General features: G+C 41.9%; 1 protein-coding gene across 1 annotated transcript in view; it reads right to left on the bottom strand.

The window, feature by feature from the left end:
• Positions 1-567, bottom strand: part of LOC138952773 (sodium-influx-stimulating peptide-like) — a 38,940-nt gene extending 38,373 nt beyond the window's left edge. Inside the window, exon 1 of the mRNA XM_070324496.1 lies at positions 357-567. The gene's annotated coding sequence lies outside the window, so the exon portion shown is untranslated. The remainder of the gene's footprint in view (positions 1-356) is intronic.
• Positions 568-9,750: the final 9,183 nt, after the last annotated feature.

The raw sequence follows: 9,750 nt of genomic DNA, 5'->3' as shown, positions 1-9,750 counted from the left end.
GAGACGGACGGACGGACGGACGGACGGACGAAAGATAGAAAGGGCAACTAAAGAGAGAAAATAGACCCAGAGAAAGGAGAGGTTTTTTTCTCGAATTTAGTGGGGTTAACAACAAAAAAATTTACAACATGCAAAGTTTAGCCCTTCCAACTCCCTCTACTGAACCTGTCCCTATTAAACTCAGCGTGTGACGCAAATATCACAAAAAGAAAGGACGAATGTTATAACAAGGTGAAACGTGTAAAATAAAACCCAGATGACGCAAGATATGACTAACACGAACAAACATGTTGTACAAACTCAAGACAGTGATACAGCACACGAAACTATGGACAGATACAAAATAGTTCACTTACCGTTAGGCGAAGAAGGGGTGAGATCTTTTCACAAATACTGATGAATTTAACGAAAACTTTTTCAAATCACAGTGTCACACGTGGCTCCCCCGTACACTGAAAATGATTTGTGTGGCTTGACCGAACTTAAACGAAAGTCCCCTCCTACTGTCCCGTGACTGTCCTTGCGGACCTCTATATATAGCTAGGGGGAAGTTTCAGGGAGTGACAATGAGAAGGCCAGTGGGATTTTTTCTCTACAACTTCGCACAAAAACAAACACACGGACACAGATATCGGATGCAGGGGGACCCAGCCTGCGAGCGAAGGAGGCACGCCGCATGGTGCTTGCGAGCGGCAGAATGTGCCTGTGTGTGTGTGTGTGTGTGTGAATGAGCGACGAGAAGTTTTAACATTGGAGCGCGTTGTTACAGCAATGTGACAGTTACAGGTTGATCTACCGTGCCCACGTGTAGGAGGGTCGTTCTGAAAAGCTGTGTACCATTTTTATCACTTTTTACAAGAGACGTATTCCAGTAGACTGGGAATTAGGAAGGAGATATGTGTGTGTGTGTGTGTGTGTGTGTGTGTGTGTGTGTGTGTGAGTACTGGTGTCTATATGTGTGTCTGTCCGTCCGTTTGTCTATTCATCGCCGTATTCTTACATTGAATGATGATGCAAGAAACAAACCAACTGACGCAAAACTACACCTCTGAATGAATATCCTGCACGGTGGCACGTCCAGAAAAGCGAAACGTGACTTTCGCCATTTCAATGTACAGTCAGAGCTACAGCAACGCAGTTTAGTATTTTCGGCTTCTATATTATGTCTTCTTTTTTGGCAACCTCACGAGCAGATACTCGATTGTTTCATGTATTGCATGATAATTTAACGACTCTTGGTGCTCACGTTTGCAATGCAAAAGGTGAGACAATGTACGTGATACGAGAAAGTATCTTTAAGGTTGGAAATAGTTCCGGTCTTGAAATCGCTACGATGAATTATACCACAGGCGACGCATTGTTCAGTTCTAATTCCGGGAGCCACCTACTTACTCTTTCTCCCTCCACCCTCCCCCCCTCTCTATCTCTCTTCCTCTCGTTTGTCTCACTTCCCCACCCCCCCCCCCCCCCCCTCTCTATCTCTCTTCCTCTCGTTTGTCTCACTTCCCCACCCGGCCCCCCCCACCCCCCTCTTAATCTCTCTTCCTCTCGTTTGTCTCACTTCCCCACCCCCCTCTCTATCTCTCTTCCTCTCGTTTGTCTCACTTCCCCACCCGGCCCCCCCACCCCCCTCTTAATCTCTCTTCCTCTCGTTTGTCTCACTTCCCCACCCCCCCCCCCCCTCTCTATCTCTCTTCCTCTCGTTTGTCTCACTTCCCCACCCCCCCCTCTCTCTATCTCTCTTCCTCTCGTTTGTCTCACTTCCCCACCCCCCTCTCTATCTCTCTTCCTCTCGTTTGTCTCACTTCCCCACCCCACCCCCTCTCTCTATCTCTCTTCCTTTCGTTTGTCTCACTTCCCCCCTCCCCCCCTCTCTTTCCTCGTTATTCGACTGTCTTCCGTTTCCTCATTCTCGTTTTCTTAACCCCATTCCATATCACCGAGTCTAACTTTTTTTCTCGGAATAGACGATGTTCGGAAATAACTCTGTCGGGTTTGTATAGGTTGTTAAAGAGTGAATACTCTTGCCTAAACTGAGGCAACCTGTCCCACGTGACATTATTATGTTACGTATGTGCATGGTATTACACAAATCCTTGTGTATAGTTTTTAGTTTGCTTGTGGGCACTAATCTCTTTATTAGTCAGCAAACCATGTTTTGTGAGCGAGATATATTTATTTTTTCAACAAAGAACTTTTAATCAGCGAAGTCGATTTCCTGAATAAATGGCGTCTCCAAATTTCTTCCCGCCCCGCAAGGAGAGAATTATGCACCAATGGATTTTGTCACGTTTGTTCATTTCAAACATTTAAAAGTAGACTACATTTCCCGCGTAGCATGGGAACAAAAGAGTGGTGAAGTAGAGTTTAAATGCCAAGAATTTTTTGGAAAACACAGCAAATATTGTTGTTTGTATAATTAATGCATTATGGCATTTACACTACTGTAAGAACTAGGATACTATTTATTGTAAACATGTATTGCATTGTTCAGTTTGATGTAAAGCGCGGAGAGCGTGGGTTAACCCCATGGTTCGCGCTATATATAAGCTTGCCACTATTATTATTATTATTATTAAATATAAAATGATTTTTTTTTTTATCTCTATGTATCATTCTTTGCCAGGATCGAGTGTCACGTGAGAAATCATGAAAATACGGTACATTCTAGTTACCATTTCACATACACAACACGCATTAAAAAGTCGCGTAAAGCGGTGTTAAAACATAAAGGTAGTCAATCCACGCCTTCGATCCAAATATTCTTCGTACGCTCCCCCTAGCTTCCTGTTCGTCGCGGCTGCGATGCGTGCCTCATCGGGTATGTCTATGAAAAATTAAATAAAAGGTATCTTAACAAAGTTAGGATGTTTACGTTTTAGTCGCATCTGCTCATCAAATGTTATATCTAAGCCCTGACTGTTTTATAATGCCAACTTTACGCCCAATTGAATAGAAAATAAACAGTATGTGCATCAAAGTTGTGTTTTCCGACGAATATTCCACTTAAAACATAAACTATGGACAAACGAAGCTTCATGTGGTTGTACAGCTAGTATACATTCATTCTGTGTTCAATTGTGTTTCGATAGGCTAAATTTGTTTACCAACCATAACAGCACTAAAGAGTTATTCGTGAAGTAAATCACTTTTTTGACTTGTATTTGACACGCTCCCCCGAGATTCTGTTTTTGTGCTTAGTACGTTCCCCCAAAAAGCCTTTGTACACTCCCCCGAAGATAAATAAATACGAATTTGGGAAAATTAGCTGTTATTGAGCAAGCTGCAACCTCCTGACACACACACACACACACACACGCATGCACGCACGCACGCGCTCACACACACACACACTTTCTTTCTTTCTTTATTTGGTGTTTAACGTCGTTTTCAACCATTCAAGGTTATATCGCGACGGGACACACACACACACACACACACACACACACACACACACACACACACACACACACACACACACACTCACACACTCACACACAAACACACACACACGCATGCACGCACGCACGCGCTCTCACACACACGCACACACACACACACACACGCGCACACACACATACGCACACTTACACACACACACACACACACACACACACATACACGCACGCACCCACACACACACAGACACCCACATACACACACACACACACACACACAAACACACACCAACACATACAAGCACACACACACGCAGACCAAACCACACAATCACACACACACACACACAACACACACACACACACACACACACACACACACACACACACACACACACACACACACACCTTCGTTTTTAGGACCAGGAAGGAGAACGTTGCCACCCGATTCAATAACTTGCAGAATGACAGCAGTGAGTGGCCTGTTTGTTTAAATGTCCCGTAGAACTTGCGATACAAGAATTACTGGTTTTCAATTCAAAGGGTGCCGACTACTTTGTTCAGATAAATAGTTTTTTCAAACTATTCTTTTGCGACAGTCAACTGAGTTAAGTATACACAAAAAAAAAAGAGAGAAAAAAAAAAAAAAAAAAAAAAAAAAAACAACCCATGTCAACCTATGCCGTACGTTTATCAAATAACAGACATCTGGTTGAATAGTTTACTTTGCTTTTCTGTGCCTGAATATCAACATAATCTGCACTGTATCATCATTCAAACATCAAACTTTGTTTGCACTCTAGTACACTTAACCTAGGTGGGGTCACAGAAGTATTTCACCCCTTTGTTTCTGCTTCGAGTCATGCACGCATAATTTTGTATTTGTAATTTGGTTTTCACTTAAACACATTAAGGATCCCGGTCGAGATTTTCATTGTAAATATCGTTTTAAGGACAATGGTGAATCTTCTAAAGGCGTTGATATAGACGTTGGTGTGTCACAACACAGAAAGCTGAATGAAAAATGCAGCACTTTGTTCTTGTTGAAAGGTGTGAAAATTACCCGTGTAATGTCGTTTTCAAACACAAATGGAAACATGTTGATGTTGACGAAGATACGCCAATTTTGCAAATGACTTTGCACATGTGGTACAAGCAAAGGCTTTTTCGGCACCTTTACACACATGCCTCTGAAGAGAGCGTCTATGTGCACATTTTTTGTTGCACACTTGACAGCTGTGTGGTTTTGCTCTTGAATGCCCATTCACATGAGACTCATAATCACATGCTTTCATAAATGCCTTCTCACAAACAGAACATTTATATCTGGGTCCACTGCCGCAACCATGAACATCTCTCCTGTGGTCTTCTAACGTCCCTTTGTGCTTGTAGCTTTTCCCACACTCTGGGCACAACTCCAAACAAACACCTGCAGTTTTCATGGGTGTTGACGTCATCAAAGGCTTCGTTGTGACCACTTCTTCTTGGGTAACATCCAAAAAGCTGTCTAAAGTCACTGCTGACAGCTCCATCTGTACAAAAAAACCCACTCCGTACCGATTAATAACTAATTCAGGAAAATATATACGAACATTGCTAAATCAGTTGTGTGTGTGTGTGTGTGTGTGTGTGTGTGTGTGTGTGTGTGTGTGTGTGTGTGTGTAGACTGAGGTTATACACATCGTCTCAGTCAGTCATTAGATAATAAAAATAGTGGTCGAAGTTTGCGAATCATGAAAAATGCGAGCTTCAGTTAAATACTGTAAGCTCGCATTTTTCATGATTTGCGAACTTTGACCTATATTGTTACTATCGACTGTGACTCATTGTGTAACCTCTACTTATATATACATATGTATTTATGTTGAAGTTCGACACAAAATATCCTTCTCTTAGGGAGTTAACCAAGCCGATAACTGTACGGAAAGCAATGGTAAACTGTCGGAGGATCGTACGAAGAAATGAAATCACTAAAAGGTCCAATTCATTCTTCTTACTCGGCGTGACGTTATCAAATGTCGGCTAGCTTTAGCCCTAAGGGGCACAACTCCGCTCATACTCTCTTCGCGCCGCCATATTGGATGCCGTCTTTGTTAGTTTTCTTCATTGCACTCTTGTTCTTTTAGCGTATTTCACTGTGTATGCAGACAAAATGAAGAAAACTGTGCATGCATGAGTCCAAAGGGGATCTGCCTTTTTAACACAACAGCACAACATAACAAGTCGCGTAAGGCGAAAATACAATATTTAGTCAAGTAGCTGTCGAACTCACAGAATGAAACTGAACGCAATGCAACGCAGCAAGACCGTATACTCGTGGTCCACCGCTCACGGCATAGGCAGTGAAATTGACAAGAAGAGCGGGGTAGTGGTTACGCTATGCTGCATAGCACGCTTTTCTGTACCTCTCTTCGTTTTAACTTTCTGAGCGTGTTTTTAATCCAAACATATCATATCTATATGTTTTTGGAATCAGGAACCGACAAGGAATAATATGAAACTGTTTTTAAATTGATTTGGAAAATTTAATTTTGATAATAATTTTTATATATTTAATTTTCAGAGCTTGTTTTTAATCCGAATATAACATATTTATATGTTTTTGGAATCAGCAAATGATGGAGAATAAGATAAACGTAAATTTGGATCGTTTTATAAATTTTGAATTTTTTTTACAATTTTCAGATTTTTAATGACCAAAGTCATTAATTAATTTTTAAGCCACCAAGCTGAAATGCAATACCGAAGTCCGGGCTTCGTCGAAGATTACTTGACCAAAATTTCAACCAATTTGGTTGAAAAATGAGGGCGTGACAGTGCCGCCTCAACTTTCACGAAAAGCCGGATATGACGTCATCAAAGACATTTATCAAAAAAATGAAAAAAACGTTCGGGGATTTCATACCCAGGAACTCTCATGTCAAATTTCATAAAGATCGGTCCAGTAGTTTAGTCTGAATCGCTCTACACACACACACACACACACGCACAGACAGACAGACACACATACACCACGACCCTCGTTTCGATTCCCCCTCGATGTTAAAATATTTAGTCAAAACTTGACTAAATATAAAAAGTAAAGCAAGAATACATTATTATATTCATTTATTTATTCTTTATCTCAAATTACCATGCAGACAGTGCACCAAAATTCACAAGATAAAGCTCTCAAGACAGGCAAATGAGGTACAATGCAGCTCAGGTAACTACTGCAAAGTATAATTTTCAAAGCATCCTATCACAGTGTTCACTCTAAAGGCACAACCGATGGACAATTGTTGATTAGCGCACTGCACACAGCAAAAAATAACCAGTTATAATCGTCTTCTCCGCTCAGTAACTTCCTTCCAGTTGTCACCCTGATGGTAAACAACTTTAGGGATCCTAAAGTGTGCCTGCTGACTGCAGTTTTTGGCCACACAACGTGTCATTTTCACTTTTGTCGAGTCGCCACCCAACGCTCAAGCACTGTCAGAGATCGTGCAAGGCATCCAACATGGCGGCGGATGACCAATTCCAGAGAGTTACGACCAGTGATTCTCATACCGCGCGCGCCGAGTAGAAATGCTGTTGTTAACTTGAGTTTCTGCAATGGGCCTATAGGAGGAGCGTATCAATGGTGGTAGGGGGAGAGTATCAATATAATTCCGAGTGTCCTAATTAATCGTCCAAATATAGAAAGATGGAAAGCTTTGAAATGATCATTGGTGGTTCAAATCAAGTGTTTTAGATTAAAGAGTATCCCCGGATAAACAAATCGAAGCACAATAACTGCTGCCTTGAGTAAAACGTGGGAAGAGGTAAAAATATACTAAAATAATACTTGTTACAGCACAAATCGTGTAAGTGCTCTTCGAAATGCCATCCAATGTAGACATATGAAAGCATGAAGTTAGTTTAGTACATTAGCAAGCAGCGCTATCAAAATCAAGTGACTCAATTGACGAAAAGTATCCTTTTTTATGCGTTTTAGTATGCCGACTCACCTTTATCTCGCGTCGTGTCCGCAAACAGGATGCTAGGGGGAGTGTGCTAAGAATATTTGGATCGACGGCGTGCAATCTGTCGGCCATAAAGAATAATACTGAACACATTGAATTTTTTTCATCGATACTGATAGTATGACCTTGACTGCCATGGCCGAAACCCGCACACCCAGACGACTCGACCTCGTCTCTGCGAAGCATGGAAACAGTGAATTTAAGGGTGACTCAATACTGGAACACTTCCAACATAGCCCCCCCCCTCCTTTATTGTAATGGTAATTTGGCAACAAGAACAGACTCGGGACTCTGAATCAGAGGGGCTTGTCGACAGCAATTGTCATTCTCTTCACTTTGATTTGGTCGTAATAATCATAGGGACGGTGCATTTTCGAGCTTACCGTCGCAGGTATGCCATATCTTTTGGACTAGTTCAGGTTAAACCCCCCCTCCCCCCCCCCTTCAAAAGACAAAAACAAAAATCCAATTTTGTTTTTTTCCAAAATGTCTTCTTTACGACCATATCTTTAACCAGCTCAAATAACGTAGGATGCAGGCGCTCTATATTTAGACAACAATAGGTGAGAACTATGCGGAACCAGCTAGTCCCCTGCCATCTGAAACAATAAGAAACCTTGCACGAACATTCCACTTTCATTCTCAGCAAAGGATGACTACCTCAAGATCAAGTTCAGTCCTGCAACACATAATGCACAAATAAAAAGAAAAGAAAAACTAAACAAAAAACAACAACAATCACCAAGTTTCTTTCTTGGCCGGACTTAGTTCCAACAGGATTTTTGTTGTTCGAAGAAACGTGCAAACTGTGTTACAAGGTTGCCTCCGTATGGTAAGCAAGTATTTGTCCCATACTTAGAACGCTACGTTACCTTACTTGTTTCTTTGTTTTCAATACCGTGCTGACCTCGGGTGGTAATGGTTACACGCTGCGCTGAATCAGTTTTAAACCGGTTTTGCACCCAGACTGGATTTAAGTCAAACAACTCTGGAGAGAAAAAAATACACAGAAACGAAGTTTAATTTTCTTCAAAATTTCTTGAGATAGGAAGTTTTTATATTGAGAAAAGCGTTCAAACTAATTGTCAGCGACCCTTTGATCATCCCCTCATGATGTCATGAATGTTAATTAAGATAGATATTGATACTGGCACTGACCTTGAGTTCTGCCAGTAGTGTACCACACAATAAAACTTGATGAAGAGTCGAATTTTTAAAGCAAAGGAGTTTGAACAGCTTGTCTTTCTTTCTTTCTGTCTCTCTCTCTTTCTCTCTTTCTTTCTTTCTTCCTTTCTTTCTTTCTTTCTTTGTCTATTTTTTTTTATAACTAAACTACACGGCCTGACCGGAATGTGATCAATCTTATTGCTAAAATGGACAATTTCTCAAATCTAGGCCAAATTTATAGGGCAGAAAAACGGAATGAGCTGCGCGCGCTCACACACACATACATACCGCCAAAATGACAACCAAAAAGCAGAATCTCTGGACATTTGGTGGAGATAGTCCACATTTTCAATTTCACGACAATGATGATCGGAAGTCTGAAACGGAGGTCTTCTCGGTAGATAGTTAAACTTGGGGGGAAAAGGCAGTGACGACATCGCAGTAAGCTACAGAATCGTTGAAAACATCAAGTCAGTCATCAGAGTGTTGGCTATAATCGGAATGTGCAAAAGGCCCAAAGCATTAGTGGTGAGATGTTGTCTAAGGGAGGGGGTGGGGGGAAAGGAATAAGGTGGGGGGAGGGGGGACCACTTAACGAAATGGACAGGAGGAAAGTGCAAGGTTAATGTATTTGCATTGTCTTGTCTCTCTCTGGGTTTGTGTGTGTGTGTGTGTGTGTATGTGTGTGTGTGTGTGTGTGTGTGTATATGTGTGTGTGTGTGTGTGTGTGTGTACGTGTGTGCGTGCGTGAGTGTGTTTGTGCCTGTGTGTGTGTGTGTGTAGTTGTGTGTGTGTGTGTGTGTGTGTGTGTGTGTTTGTATGTGTGTGTACGTGTGTGCGTGCGTGAGTGTGTGTGTGCGCGCGCGTGTATGTGTGCGTGTGTGTGTCAACCCTGACTTAAAACGGTAGCCCTTCCTTCTAGATGTAAAACAACAACCATCTGGCATATAAGGAAAAATAAAACATTGCTGACTGAAATCATCGAACCCTGCTGCCCAGAGAGAAACAAAATATACAGCCAAAACAAGCATTGACCTTAACGGGCAAAAAGCCGCCCGTGGTGACACGGGGGTAGGACATGGATACCGTCTCTGCACAAACAGTTGACCTGTGACCTAATCCGCGACCTTAAGTCACGCTTAACAGTTTCAAACCATATACTGAGAGAGAGCGAGAGAAAG

The sequence above is a fragment of the Littorina saxatilis genome, linkage group LG17 (genome assembly GCF_037325665.1).
Source record: "Littorina saxatilis isolate snail1 linkage group LG17, US_GU_Lsax_2.0, whole genome shotgun sequence".
NCBI lineage: Eukaryota > Metazoa > Mollusca > Gastropoda > Littorinimorpha > Littorinidae > Littorina > Littorina saxatilis.
Note: the sequence above shows the minus strand (reverse complement) of the source record. Positions and strands in the feature narration are given on the sequence as shown.